A 14,212-nucleotide genomic window follows, 5' to 3' on the forward strand; every position below is an offset into this window, starting at 1 on the left:
ATCCAAGAAATGATTGACAACATACAGTAATGAAAATAAGCAGATACCTCAATGCTATTTTTGAAGGATGACTGGACATTTTGAGTATCGTCTGTGTATGAGGTAAGCAAGAGTCAAAATATTTGACTAATAGGGCCAATTCAGTAAGATAAATGTTAAACTTTGTTTAACTAATGTGGTTTTGTGCGTGAGTGAATGTTGTGAGAGTGTGTATGTCAGTGCCTATATGGATAAGTGAGTGGTGGAGTGAGTGACTGTATGGTTGGGTGCGTGGGTATATGAGTGACTATGGGTGAGTTAATGGATGTCTGAATGATTGTATGACTGAGTGACTGGGTGCCGTCAATAGCAACTTCCACGACAAGATGAAGGCAGTCACCACCTGGATGAAGGACAGCTGTCTGAAGCTCAACTCAGACAAGACTGAAATCTTTATCCTTGGCTCTACCCCCTGTGCATGGAACAACTCCTAGTAGCCCGCACCACTCAGGAACATCTATCGCTGCATACATTTTACCTTCAAAACAAACCTAACCCACAAATGCCCATACCAGCTCCAGTGCATGAATTGGAACGAGATCTCGGACGACCAGCTCACCGCCTCACTCAGCAGCTCCGCTTCCACTGCCTCAGATGATGACCCAACCACCGCTGTCCATACCCTACACAACTGGATCACTGATTGCTCCTACACCATCGCCCCCTCAAGATAACTTGCAACCCACATGCCGAGAAAGCTAGCTGGTTCTCCACTGAACTCTGGGAATCTAGATAAACCTGCAGACACCTCAAAAAGTTATGGAGGAACTCCAAAACCATTGCGGACCCCAATATCTTCAAAGCAGCCAGCCCCGCCCACCACAAGCTCATCAGATACTCAAGGAAGAAAGCACTCCAGAACAGAATCTCCACCCATGCACAAAACAGCAAGGGACTCTTCGGCTTCATTAAAGAATTTGTCCAAACCAACAGTGAGACAACTGACATCCCACCCTCCCAGGACCTTGGCGACGGACTCAGCACCTAAGTCTATCAAAAAATAAAGACCTTCTATGGCAACTTCGATGACGACACAACCTACAATCGGAACCTGTAGGAAGTTGGAATCTGACTGCATGGTTGACCCCACTTTTTTCCTGGTATTTTGCTGGTTTTCGACTTAGTTGGACTGGGATTCTGCCATTCAGGGCTCCAGTATATCTGCTTTCTCTTTAACATGGGTTCCATGTACCTTAGGTACACTCCAGATTGGATTCTGGGGTACCCTTATAAGTCCCTAGTATGCAGTACCCTAGGTACCAAGGGCATAGGTACCCCAGAGGCCTACCAGGGGCTGCAGCATGCACTATGCCACCCCTGGGAAAGCATCCAAATTGACACCTCAAGATTGCTAATGCAGCCTGGGTAAGGTGGTGCATGCACCTCTTACTGTGGTATAGGTTACCTATATCACTTCATGAAACACACATATAAAACTATACATCACCCCTATGGAAGGCCTTAATAATCCTGAAGGCAGGGTGCTTGGTTTTCATGTGAGAGGAAGCCCATGCATGAGCAGAGCTCCTCTGCAGCTTTCAGAACCTATTCTCCGGAGCTGTATGTGGTGCAGCCAGACCATATACTCTTAAGTGCATTATAACCTTGCGGTAAATGCTAACTTTGGAAACGGAAACATGTTGTGTTTGCTGTCAAACACCTTGGAATCATATTCCCACACTAGTACCTGGTGTGGGAGTATGATCCCACCCTTCTAGAGGGAAAGACATGAAAGCACCAGTATACCTGGTATCAACTTAAAAGAGCCCTGGCATCACAAAATGGATGTAGCAGCCACAGACACAAGTCTGGCCTCCTGCTGCTGACCAAAACTCCATCAGGGGAGGCCTGGACAATAGGTTTCCTGTCACAGGGAGGTGTTACCACCTCCCAGACAGGCTTTAGTGTATTGGGGCTGGGTGGGTGTACTCCAAGAGTGCTTTGAAGTCTGCACTGGGAGCACATTTTGTGTTGCTGTGCATAGTCCAGTTCAAACCTGTCCCAGGGGCTACCAGGCCCCTGCTCTGGTGCGAAACTGGTCAAAGGAAATGGGTATAGCCAGCCCTCTTTTTAAACCCTCCCATAGGTGGGTCCCCAGAGTTAGTCCAACCCCGTCCTTGTGTATAAAGAAGGAAGCCCAGTCCTTAGAACTTTAAATTATCCCTGGATGAAACTCTGCTATAGAAATCCCGGAACTTCAATGATCTACACGACTAGATGACTGAAGAATCTCCCTTGGAGTAAAGGATTTACTCCCCTGCTTGGCAGGCACCAATGAAGCATTTGCCGGTCTGCATCTACGAAGCTTCCAACGAACTCCAAAGTATTTGCAGCCCAGGAGATAGATTTCCAGACTTTTCAGAGGCTGACCTGAGTTCCCAGCAAAACTGAGACCCGACGCCCCCGTGAGTCACGTGGAACTGGAACTCCTTGCCACCATGCACATTTGCAAGTGCATCAGCTTCTCAACGTCTCTTGAGGATGTGATTTGGGTTACATGTAGCCCAAGCCCCGAGCACCATCTGCACCGAAGATTGCTGGCTTACACTCCACAAGTGTTGTGAGCCAGTTCTGAATGTGTCAGCTTGAGGCCCCTTTGCGATCCCTGGTCTGTTGACTGGTGGGTCCCTGTGATGGAAACTCTGACTTTCCATGGGCGTCTCTGGTTGCTCCAGACGTGCCCTGACTCTCCACCACTTGGTGAGTCCCTCGGATCTCTCTGGTCTGCACCAAAGCCTTTCTTCTCTTTCTGCGTGGGTTGCTGTTGCCAAGGTTTTTTGAGTCCAATCTGGGCACCAACACCACAGCACTCAACATCCTTTGTGGGACAGCTCTAATCCAGCTCCTGGGTATCGTCGACGCCTCCTCGTCCTCGTGGCTGCAGAGTCAGGCTCACCTCTTCAACCTGAAATCACCCAACATCGGTGGGCATTCGACTATTGTGTCCCTGGTAATTGGCTAGTGACCCAGACTCTGTGCCCTCTGCTTTATACCAATGCACGCAGTTTTCCTGGGTAAGGTAACTCGAGTACTCCAGTGCTTCCGTGAGTTTTGGCCCTAGAACCGCTTAAGTCTAAAGGGGTTTGCTCAAAGTCTTCTCCTAAGTGTCCCTTTTCTCTAAATTTCCAACCGCGACTTTCCCCACTGAAGTTAACCGCGATTCGCGGCTGTGTTCTTACCGTGCACGCCTCCCCCGTGGATCCCTTGTGTCTCTACCTTGGGTGGTTCCTTGTGGTACCAGCACTTCGACAGGCTCTAGGCCTTGTGTCTAGCTCAGTCATGGTTTTACACTACTTTATTGATATATGGTTTGGTTTGCCCCTTGTGCCTAGTGTATATTGTGCTATTTACTGTCAATATTTTGCTTGTAACTGGTGTACTTCGAACACTAGCCTCATAAAGAGACAAGTGGAGTGTGTTTCAGAATAAATATGTATATTTTATATATACCTGGTGGGGTTCTCCTTTCATTTGGTCCCTCAAGAGATAATAGACTGGTAAAACAAGCTGCTTTACACTCCTTTAAGACTGAGCCTTAATGCTGCTCTCCATAGCTACCACTAGGATAGCTTTCAATAAAGGTTGTCTTTAACCTACCATCAGTAAGGGGTCGTTTGGACTGGTGCCCACTTTAACTAGTGGACAGAATATACCAGGCCAACTTTTCACAGAACCTAAACCCACCGTTCCCTACACCATGCAGCAGACACTTGACAGCTGGACCGCCCTCACCATCAAAGACACCCTGAAGATGATGAAGTCAATAGGGGTGCTAGAGAGCCGGCGGACAAGATGTCCTCACCTTAGGGAGGGTCTATAAGCCAGGGAGCTGCATCTGTCATAATCCGACAAAGAAAAGGCATTAAACTGCGTAAAAAATATCTATACAACAATCAAACGCTGTCGCCTTCCTGAGCGCTGCAGTAGAAATGTGCATGAGCTCCTAAAGCTCAAAAAAGATGAATGCTGCGCGGAGGCCCGCGAGGCATAGCAAGATGGCGGACTAAATTGCTTTCATACACTGCGGGCCGTGACCGCTGAAGCAGGGGCTTCAACAGCAATATCTTCTCCTCCTGTGCTGAGACGATACCACCCAGGGAGGCGAGACACAGAGAAGCGATACACTGCCAGCATTGGTGACTGCGGTGACTGGTGGGCCCAGATACTTCACGCTTGGACCCAAAACCCTGAAGGAGGACTCCTGAGTGGTAAGGGGCGACTTCGGATGAGTGCGATACGCCCCTACCTGTCTCCGATGTGATTTTTGGGGAAGCGCCGCAGGCGGAAGCAAACGACTGCCTCAAGACTAGGGGGTGACCTCCACTTACTGCAGGGAGGGAGTGCAACGTGTGCTCGACTGATCACGCTACCCGGGGCCTGGGCTTGTATGCGGCTGTTGATCTACCACAAAGGCCTTGCCAGGATCAGACAAATGGCCTTAAGCGCAGCGGTATTAAATGAGAGATCCTGTGGGGCTGAATACCCAAAGCACACTTTCACTGACAAAACTGCACAAAAGAGAGCCATGATACTGTGCTGGAGGAACACTTGATGCTTTGACCCATAAGACTGCAGACACACCATAAGAGCAGCTTTATACCGATCAGCGATACAGCACTGAATCTTACCACAAATTACAATTTCCATTTACTTCTACAGCCCTACACTGGAGGGACACTGACTTGGAGATAGATATCTGTATACAGAGCAGAGAGGCTTGCATGAGGGTCTGACTTTCACCTGAGGGCATACTCTACGGCGGCTGCAACCTGATCTTTTGCTGTCAGGGTAGCGTCCGTTGCTGTCTGCACTAGCGGCAGTCCGCACTGGGCCCTGGGTCCTGCTGTGCAACCGCAGGGAACCGTGGGCTGGGTGCCGGTCATGGGTGAGCCTGCTGAGAATCCCTAGCAGCTGTGCACCACACTAAAGCACTGTATCCCTGATGTGAGGGGTGTGCGACTTGAAGTTAATATGCAGTTTTCCCTTAACGTGAGGTGTATGCAACACATCTGAAGCCTCCGCCGCTAATCATTTGGAGCCTCTCTTTCTGCTTGGCTGGGATCAGCATGGGCCTCACGGTGGGCAGGCAGTCCAAGCTGCAGTTTTCCACCTGTAAAAATGCCCCTGAAGCCCAAAATTATGCGGCAACACAAAGAAAGGAGGACACCCCTTCCTCAACCTTGACACAAGCCTCGCACATAAATGCGCTACTACTGACTTTGCGACAGAGCCTCACGTCAATAGAATCCAAAATGGTTGCAATGAACAGTTGCATGGACCTCTCTGAAACTGAACAGCGCATCTCTGCCATAGAAGACTGCTCTGGGCTCAGTAATGAGGAGGACCGTCGGAAGCGCGGGAGGGACTCTGCAACAGTGGCTGTGACAATTTCCAGCCATTTCTGGTCACGTGAAAACTTGACACGGTGTCCTACAGAGTGGTGCCGGTATATGCTGACTTAGCACCCTCAAGGGCCTGATTCTTCTGAAAAAACTGAGAATAGATAACCCCTCTTATGCCCTGATGAAATCGCTGAAATTCGGAGCGATGAAACATGTCGGCTTGAGGATATAATTAATTATGGTATACAAGTAACCATTTTTAACTGGTGGGGTTTGCTGCAACAGAATAAAAACGAAAAGCAAGCAAAGCCCTGCTACACATAACCTTTTTTGTGGTTGGTCAGGGGTCTGTTTGTTTGTTTAGGTACCAAACATCTTGGTATCATTGTTCACTACTGTGTCTTCACCACTATTCTCATGCTTGCACGACTACTTTATTCTGTGCACTTCTGTCTTTTCATATACAGAGAGTGGCCAATGATGAGAAGTTGGTATACCAGTAATTGTTAGCCGGGAACCCGCTCGGGCGGTGCTACCGTGAGGTACTCTCCCTATTTTCCACACCTTTTTTGGGTGAGTTGTTTGTGGACCTGTGTGATTTTATATTGAATTTCCACGCATCTTGACCTGAGGATCAGTGTTATTCGACACACCCTAGGAAGTTATATTGATAATCACTCCCTGTCTCTTGGTCTTATATATAGATGCGCTTCCATATAGGTGAGGCCTCAATTGTTTGAATATCAGTAATGAGAAAACCCTGGGGATGGAGAAGCTACTAAAGATCATTCCTGCCAAAAATGAGGACCTGGAGGCACATTCACTCAGGAATAATTGTTGTTTTGTAGCGAAACCGGAATACACAGGCATCGGACTTATGGAGGACTACATTGAGAAACTCCTGTTAGACGTATTTGGTGCTGAGGCTTTCTCCAGGGTCCTGGTGGTTGAGAGGGTACATTGTTCCTTTGTGCTGACGCCTCCTCCAGATCTTCCCAGACCGATCCTGGCACGCTTACTCAACTATAAGGATCGAGATACTACACTGCACTTGGCAAGGGGACGGCAAGAGCTGTCCTTCGAGGGGAACTAAATTTCGATATACCCAGACTTCACTCTGGCAGTGCAAGAGGCATGGAAAAAACTATTTCCAGTTAAAAAAAAAAGCTGAAACTGGCTAATATGCAATATTCCATGCTTTACCCAGCCAAATTAAGGACATTTTAAAAACTGTCCTGCAACTCTCACTCGCAACACGTGAAGAGAGTGGCTGATCTGGAGGGTCTTCCCCAGCCCCAGATGTGGAGTGAAGGTGACATTTAATCAAAACCTAACTATTTCTGTATAATTGACTGGACAATGTGGCTTACCGTGTTGAGTAATGATGCACACGTCGCATTGAACAGATTTGTCCCTACACATGCATATCATGATGTGCCAGGTATACCTGTGTATGCCTTAGAATAATGTCCTCCCGGGCTCCCTCGCTACTACGAGGTGCGCTTTTGGTCTCTTTGGCTCATATCCCCAGTGGAAATGCTCCCCCTCAAGTTTGTAACTGAACTCCTATTCTATGTTGTTTTTAGCGGTCCTGTCAACTATGCTGAGCGCCTCTTATATGCCCTGTTGGGAAGGATGGGTATGTATTCACCTGTGAGTTGGGCTGCAGGTGTGGGTGGAGAGGGGGTACAGTTTCTTTTTCTTACTGGAGAAGACTTGCTCTGCAGAGCAATACATACATGGAATCGTATATGCTTTATTTCACAATCTAGCCACTATTTAATATGGCCAAGAAATATATCCTCGATCCCACTGGTATTCCCAAAGGGTGATGGCCGCTGATACCTCAGACAGGATTCCTCTAATTCGCTGCTTAACATGGAATGTTCGCAGACTTGGAGACCCGCGCAAGCCCTGGTTGGAAAGACACAAGATCCAAATAGCTATGATACAAGAGACACATCTCAATCCGCGGGTCCCAGCTACATTTGGCAAGAAATGGGCGGGACATAGCTGCTTCTCTTCATTTCCTACATATTCAAGGGGCACAGGTGCACAGATTGGGTGTGGACTATTGTCCAATAGGACAGGTATTGGACTCCAAAGGCGGGTACTGCATTATGTGGGGTAGGCACTCTGGCCTGCTGCTACGCACCCAACATTGACAATCCAGATTTTATTGTTAACCTCTGGGGGCGCATCCTAGAAATAAGTTCCACGTTTGTAGTGTGGGGTGGAAATTTTAACCTGACGCTTGATCCAGGGCTAGACCGCTCCCCCATGCATACACTCTTGCATCCCTAACTAAACATCTTTCAGACATTATAGCTGATCATCACTTATTTGATGCATGGAGAGCCCTCCATCCAGCTCACAAAGAAGGCAGGCATGTTTATATCCAGTGTACACTCCAGCTGGTCAAGGTTAGACTTCTGGCTACTCTCAACTGGGCTAAACATGTAGCTAAGAGAGGCAACGCACCTTGCACGTACTCTTTCTGACCATTCCCCTGTTCTTCTGAAACTCTCTCCACCGGGGAGGACCTCCCCTTACCAGTCGATGGGGGCTCCAGCCTATGGCCTAACTGGATACAGCTTTCTGTGAGGAAATCCGCCAGGAGATCACCAATTACTTTCCGTGCAACATTGGTATTGTTGCGACATTATCTTGGGTCTAGGAGAGCTTCAAGGTTAAGATCGGGGGGCTGTGTGTAGCCAAAAGTGGGGGATACTCAAATCTATATGAGGCACCCTATACAAATTACAGACAGACATTAAAAAAACAGAAGAAACAGTTGCATCTTCCCCTGAACGCTCACATAGTGAAAGGCACAGAGAGCTCCTTACAGAGTATGCAAAAGAAGCAGAGCTTAAGTCCAGATTTTGCTAGACATACCATGTGGCCAGAGCATATGGTGATGGAGAACGCCCAGGCAGGGCCCTTTCAAAGGCTGCTAGAATCACTAGATTTGCCAACCAAATATTGGAAACAGCAGATGGTGAAGGGAACGGAAATCTATAGAAAAACTTGAGATAATCTCCAACTACAATGCAGAGCTATAGCAACACTAAAGAGAATGGTATACCAGATATAGCAACCTATTTCGAGTACACGGTACTGAGCTGGGTAAATGACTCTCGCAGAGAGTTTCTATCAGTGGAATTTGAGGAGGATGAGATACGTGCAGCTATATTAGGCCTGCGCTCGGGCAGGGCCCCAGGGCCGGACAGGTTGCCTGCTGACTTTTATATGTGCTACGTTGAGCAGCTGGTTCCAATACTCAAACAAGTTTTTGAAGCCTCCAACTGAGACGCCTACAGGCCTTTGTCGCTAATTAACTGTGACACTAAAATACTTGCCAAAATTATAGCTAATATGCTAACACTGCTAATGGAGGGATTGGTGCTCCCCGATCAGGCAGGGTTTGTACCGGGCAGGGCCACCTCCCATAATTTGAGAACCACCTATGCTCTGTTACATGACATAGACCCAGACAGACCTGCAGCGGGAATCTTTTTGGATGCTACTAAAGCGTTTGATTCCCTCGAACGGGGGTATTTGTTTGCCATACTGAGCAGAATGAGACTGCCCTTGCCCTTCCTAAAATGATTAAGGCTATTTTACACCAAGCCTGAAGCAATAGTGCAGGTTAACGGATCATATCCAGACCTGATGAACATAACAAGAGATACTCGGCAGGGCTGCCCGTTGTCCCCGCTACTTTTTGCTTTAGCAATCAAACCCCTGGGGCTAAAATTAGGCAGTACCTTAGAGAACATGCCAGCCCATACCCCTCACGTCAGATTCTGATATCGTTATATGCTGATGATATCATGCTATATCTTAGAGATCCCAACGTCAGCCTCAACCCGATTTTTGGGAATTTATAAAGTTCGGTAACATCTCTGGGATAAAACTAAACTGGACTAAATCTCAAATCTTCCCACTCACCCCCTCCACTGTACAATTCACCCTGATTTCCCACTGAGCTGGTGCACGCAGGAAATAAAATACCAAGGAGTGATCCTAACCAGGGATAGAGAAACAACCATTTGTGCTAAATATGGCAAAGCGATTGAGACCATTAGCTCATGGGTCGATAGATGGATCATGCTACCACTGTCATTTGCCGGTTAGTTGGCAGTAATGAAAATGATCATAGTACCCAAACTTTCATATTTGGTCGTCAATATTCCCTACAATCCGGGACATCCCTTCTTAATCCTCTGTGATCAATGCTCATTAAACTTGCATGGGGGGGAAACAACCCAGGGTGGTATGGAAAACCTGACAGAGCCTTTTGCCAGAGGGGGTTTTGAGGCTCTGGACATTGAGCTATACTTCCTCAGCGTGCAAGCACACCACTCTACCTATTGGTTTTATCCCCCCCCCCCGTTTATGCCGCACTTGGCTGTTGAACGGGGATACATGTGGACCATGCCAACACAATCTTTCTTGGGAAACGCGGTTCCAAGTGAGGGGGTTGCATATCATACAGTCAGCTGCACCAATTCTGCCTGGCAGAGATTGTCCAAACTAATGGGGAAACCGGCAGTATACTCTCCACTGATATAACTCTCATACTTATATGCTGCACCGGTCACTCTGGAAACAGCATGCTTCGATATGTTTCAAAAACAGAACCTTACGGTGTGGGCAGACTTATACCATGAGAAGCAATTGAAAACCCAGCATGAACTGCTGAGCTGCGAACGGACCACCCCCTTGTAGGTATTCCTATAAATAAGACTTAAGCATGAGATTAGAGCCAATGTCCCTGGCTTCCCAGCAGAACCGAGCACAGTAGAAGTTCTTCACTAGGCACTGAAACTGTTGGGGCCGGCGCATGCTGTGTCTCGGATCTATAGCACAGCAATGATTGAGAGGCCACAAACATCACTGGGTACAAGGGAGGAATGGGCTTTGTATATAGAGGAGCCACTCACAGATGATCAATGGAGTTTCTGCTGCTTGCAAACAGAGGCCATCACAGCAAGCAGTAAGCTTTGCATCATTCATTTCAAATTCTTGCATAGAACCGATTATACCCCTACAAAATTGTATAAATTCAAGCTAAGCGAGAATGATCACGGCTGAAGATGCCGACGGGTGGGAGCGGACTTCATACACCTTTTATTGCAGTGCCCGGCAGTGTGTGAATACTGGAGGGAAGTAACAGAATCCTTGGCTACAATGGACAGGGTAGAAATACCACTCATCCCAATATTGGCCCTCCTCGGATACACGGCTGATCATCCATAGGCTTGTAGGAAGTTTGTCGCAACGGGTTTACTATTAGCTAAGCATTAGCTGGCATACAGATGGGGCAAGGAGCGGGCCCCTAAGTTCAAGGAAAGGCTCTCTGACTTTATATACTGCAAAGATAAGCTCACAAGATTTGCTGAGCTTTTGTCGATTGTATCTCGGTCCTAGAAACAAATGGGGGTTTGCAGTATGTTATCAATTGACCTGCTAGACATCAGTTGCACTGCATTTGGGTGCTGAGTGTGTATGTGTGTGAGCGCGTTCAGTACAGGCCTGCCTGATATTTGTTGCACCTCTTATCGGTGCGGAGTGAGTGTGTGTGTGGGAGTGACAGACTGTGGACCAGCCTGTGGTTCACTAGAGTGGCCTGTGGTGTTTCCATATACAATGTTTTACCCACGTGGCCTGGGCCTCTGGTGCTGCTAAAAAGTGGTTTAATTCTGTGTATTTACATATTTCGGATATTGCTGTGACCCAGAGTGCACCTCGTAACTGTGCGGTTTTGAATTATATGAATTGCTGGGGTGGGCCTGGGGTAGACAACATGTTGCAGCGCATAAGGGTGGTGAGGAGGGGGTGTAGAATAGGATTTTTCCTAAGTTTGTACATTGATGATGTCATATGAACATGGTTTGGCCTAGTACTGCTAGTAATATTTCCAAATATGATTTTTGTCCAGAAATACAGGAAGTTCATGTTATGCTGATAATTATATGTGTTGAATACAAATGTTATTTACAACCATCACTTGTGAAGTCTCTTTTGTGACGCTCAAGGTATTTCTCGCGGTAAACAACCATTACAACAAATCTTTTACAACGCATACCATCACCCCGCATACAATGACAACGCAAATACCATTACTACGCAATGACATAACATTTAAAAATCTTTTTACCATGCATGCTTTTACAACAACATTTGTTGTAAATGTACGAATGGTAAAAACATATGTTTTCTATATGTAAGTATAAGGTACGTATAGGGTTTAGGGTGTAGTGGTATATGTTATGGGTGTTCAGGGGTAATTTCAGGGTTAAGTGTATGTTTGGGTTTTGGGGTGCTGGAGTATTTTAAGGGTTTAGGGTGGGATTAGGCTTTGGGGTGCAGGGGGTATTTTTAGAGTTCAGGGTGGTATCAAGTGTTGGGGTGCAGGGGGTATTTTTAGAGTTCAGGGTGGTATCAAGTGTTGGGGTGTAGGGGGTATTTTTAGGGTTGAGGGTGCATTTAGGTTTAGGGGTGCTGGGGTATTTTTGGGTTACAGGGTGCGTTTAGGTTTTGGGGTAATTTTAGGGGTAAGGGTGGGTTAGGATTTTGGGGTGCAGGGGGTACTTTGAGGGGTCAGGGTGGGTTTAGGTTTAGGGGTATTTTTGGGGTTCAGTGTGTGTTTAGGTTTTGGGGAGATGGGGTATTTTTAGGGATCAGGGTGGGTTGGGGTTTTGGGGTGCAGGAGTTATATTTAGGGTTCAGGGTGGGTTAAGGTTTTGGGGTGCTGGGGTATTTTTGTGGTTCAGGGTTCATTTAGGTTTTGGCATGCAGGGGTAATTTTAGGGGTGCATGGGGTATTTTTAAGGTTCAGGGTGGGTTTATGTTTTGGGGTGCTGAGGCATTTTTTGGGTTCGGGGTGCGTTTAGTTTTTGGGGTACTGGGGTATTTTTAGGAGTTGGGTTGGGTTAGGGTTCTGGGGTGTAGGGGTAATTTTAGGGTACGGGGTCGGTTTAGGTTTAGGGGTGCAGAGAAAAGGGCATTTCCGGCTCCTACTGTGCCCAGGCAAGCCAGCTACCCTCAACCTAGTATGTTGTGGGTGCCCCAGGTGGGCATTGGGCACCCACATTTGGTCCTGCGGTGATGGGATCCAAAGGGCCCCTAAAGACTCAGGGAGGGGAGCCACACACTCCCTTCTATTAAAAATGAATACAGCCCCATGGGATAAAGTCCCGGACCTGGAAAGGCTCAGGGAGGAGATGTGCATGGCTGCAAGAATGACATCTAAAGCCCTTTGCAGTGACTCTCTGGTTTATTCAGTGTACATCTTAAAATAATCCTTAGAGTGGGGTGACAAGGCCAGAGTCCATCAGGGATTTTGAACTCTCACTCTATTTCTTCTTGGGGAAAGAGGATTCTGGAACTACCACGGGCAGATTTACAAGCCCCATGCGACACATTTGCGCCACCGCTGCATGACTTTTGTGACGCAGCGGCTGCGTAAGTAATGTGCTACGTTGCAACATATTTACAACGTGACGCAGCTAGGCAGATGCGTCATGTTGTAAAGCACTGCGCCACATGAAACCTGCATCAGGTTTCCTGTGGGCATTCCGTTGCCCCATAAAACTGACGATTTCACTCCGTCCGTATTATGATGACACTGCGTCAAACCCTTACGCCTGCTTGAAGCAGGCGTAAGGAGTGACGCACCACGTTTAGTACGGGCGGTTCCTGTGCATTGCTGGAGTTGCGTCGCGCTTGCGACGCAACTCCAGCAATGCTTTTCTTACGCCACAAGTTGCGTCACACATCTACCCCTCCTTGCACCATCTGTGATGGCGCAAGGGGGGATTTGTGTGCTGCATCTGTTCTGGCGCATCACTGCTGATTTGCAGAGATGCGCCAGACATTGTAAATATGCACCCACATTTTTTGGACCCTTATAGAATTGGCTGGGTAGGAATCCTTCATTAGTGAAAACCTGAAGATAGCTCCATTTGACCGGGGAGTCATCTCGTTTGTAGGAAGTGTGTAGATGAGATGCAATTTGAAGGTATGTGTGAAACTTTCCTATTTGCTGTTGCGTAATTACTTGAATTTTCTGAAAAATTACATAAATTATATGAAAGTACCTGAAATGAAAATCTGCCTTCTTGTGTTGTATTTCAGTGTGAATTGTGTCCAAACAAATGTAAACAAAAGCACAGCATAAAACAGCTGCTCACGCTATGTTTTTCCTTTGTTTCTGTGGATATTTTTGACCACAAATGGCATGTTCGCAGTGTGGCATGAAGTCGTCATTTGGGGAATTTCTTACAACAAGCATAATATAGATTTCTCAAAATTACCAGAAATACACTGTGAAATTTAAATTTTATCAGTGCCTAGTAATTTGCACTGAAAAGTAAGCAGCATGGGCCTCATTTATGAGGCTGTGCGTCACTTTTACGCCACCGGTGCATCACTTTTTGTGACGTACCAGTGGCGTAAAAAATGCGCCTTGTTGCGCCATATTTACAAAGTGACGCATCTAGGTAGATGCGTCACTTTGTAAACCCCTGCGCCACATTATACCTGCACCAGGTATAATGTATGCAAGGGGGGCGTATTGACGCAAGGAAGGGTCATAGAAGTGACGCAGTGAAATCTATGAGATTTCACTGCGTCACTAGGACATCGTTGCGCCAAAATCTTGCGCCTGCCTCACAGCAGTCGTAAGACTGACGCAGGCCCTTTCACATGGGGCTTGCCCCATGTGAAAGCGCGCATTGCTGGAGTTGCGTCACTTTTGTGACACACCCCAGCAATGCGTCACTTTTGCGCTTACAGATACGTCAGAAATACTGACGTATCTGTAA

This window comes from Lissotriton vulgaris, unplaced genomic scaffold, assembly GCF_964263255.1.
Source record: "Lissotriton vulgaris unplaced genomic scaffold, aLisVul1.2 SCAFFOLD_878, whole genome shotgun sequence".
In the NCBI taxonomy this organism is placed as follows: Eukaryota; Metazoa; Chordata; class Amphibia; order Caudata; family Salamandridae; genus Lissotriton; species Lissotriton vulgaris.